Source organism: Armigeres subalbatus, chromosome 1 (assembly GCF_024139115.2).
Source record: "Armigeres subalbatus isolate Guangzhou_Male chromosome 1, GZ_Asu_2, whole genome shotgun sequence".
Taxonomy (NCBI): domain Eukaryota; kingdom Metazoa; phylum Arthropoda; class Insecta; order Diptera; family Culicidae; genus Armigeres; species Armigeres subalbatus.
Window position 1 is genome coordinate 243,477,585 of NC_085139.1, and position 1,705 is coordinate 243,479,289.

Consider the following 1,705-nt stretch of genomic DNA (forward strand, 5'->3'; position numbering starts at 1 on the left):
ATTTTCACCTTTTGTACGTGACTTCTGGCACTAGCTAACAGTGAAGACGTGTTAATAGTCCTCTCTTCCCTTCATTATCAACATGACACTTTCACTGGATCCACTCCCGCCGTCACTGAAGCGTTGCTAGAAGTGTTGCCAATATCAACATTCACCTTTCCGAAGTCACTATTTTTATCACCCAAGGCAATAGACCTTCATTCGTTATTGCTTCTGTACATGGTTCAAGTTGGATTTTCGGATGATCTACAAATCATTCGGTGTTCAACTTGTCATCAAAATATGTTTATTCTCATCATCATTGTTTGGGATGGGATTATTCACAAATGCTTCACTTTCGGACCCATTCCATACTGGTTCCAACTGTGTAGTTGAAGGAACTCAGACATTCATTATAATCACTCGCACCTCAGATTTGGAGTGTTCCGTTTATATTTTAATCTCCACTGTTTTCCATTCATGTGGAAACAATAAATCCTATTCTAGTATAAAATCTAAAAGAAAAACCATCTTCAAATAAATCTCTCATCTACAAATCTATTTACCTAACGAGTACTGTTCTAGAGTTTATCTGGTTCACGTTGCTTACTAACTAGCTGGAAAGGGAAAGCCGGTGGAAAGAGTGGTTCTATATTCTAATCGAGAAAATTATTTAACTAATCCTAAACAGCGAACAAATAGACGTTGAAATAAAATAAAGTCATGGTGGTCACTCACCGTGGTCATTGTCAGAGTCTGATTTCATGGCAGTATTCGAATTAAAATAGTGCTTTCCCATAAGTTGCTTCCTTCAATTCATCGAAATCGGTTTGAAAGATTCTGTTCTGATAAAATGTTACGATATACTTTTAAGTGCCCAATTATTCAGACAATTATGGAAAGCACGACTAACAGACGTCACACTTTGAGATTTTCATTGCCTGTTTGTTACCATTGAATTTATACCTAAGTAGAGCGTCTTTCATCTGATGAAAGGACTGTACAGTAAAGAGGATTGGTTCTTTATCAAGTAACTCGGGGTTCAGTCGACCCCTCGCACTAATCCTTACAACCCAAACTGCAGACCAATTGCAGATTCCGCCAACGGGTCGTAGCTCAACCCTTCGGGCAAGTGTACTCCCAACCGACAACTCCACCGATTTCCATCTTGGCGCAGGAGATGAACTTCTTGCATGACAACGGATGCGGGAAGTTGCCCTGATCGAGACACTCGATGATGCCCGTCCGTGCATGATCACCTTGACCTGGGAGTTGACTTGCCAATGATCCGCTCTCGCCGTCGTCGTAGTAATCGTAATCCGACGCCGGCCTGTAGGTCCGACGCGAAGTCGTCCTTCTGTTTGCGGTGGTTGCCGATGCAGGAAGATTTTTCGTACGAGCCTGGTTTGCGCTTCCGCGAAGGTTGCTTGTTCGGACTGAGCGTAACGCTGGTGACGCTGGCGAACTGCTGTGCAGGCTGGGGTGGTTTGCTGGTAGTAGAACTGCGACTGTGGAGATCCGAGGACGTTGAATCAGTTTTCTGTGAATAAAGAAGATATGGATTAAACGGTTAAATATTAGGATCAGAGGGCGGTTCATACGTGATCGCCGAGTGGTGCTGAACGGTTCCAGAAGCTCTGAAGTGTGTATTCATGCGTGATGTTGTATTTGTGCGTGGACGCTCTCTGACGACCGGGGTAATTCCCGATGTTAGAACCTTTGTCTT

The 1,705-nt window shown here is 43.3% G+C and overlaps 1 pseudogene; it reads right to left on the minus strand.

The window, feature by feature from the left end:
• Positions 1-1,038: 1,038 nt before the first annotated feature.
• The window catches only part of LOC134206239 (mucin-5AC-like), a 111,116-nt pseudogene continuing 110,449 nt past the window's right edge, over positions 1,039-1,705 (minus strand).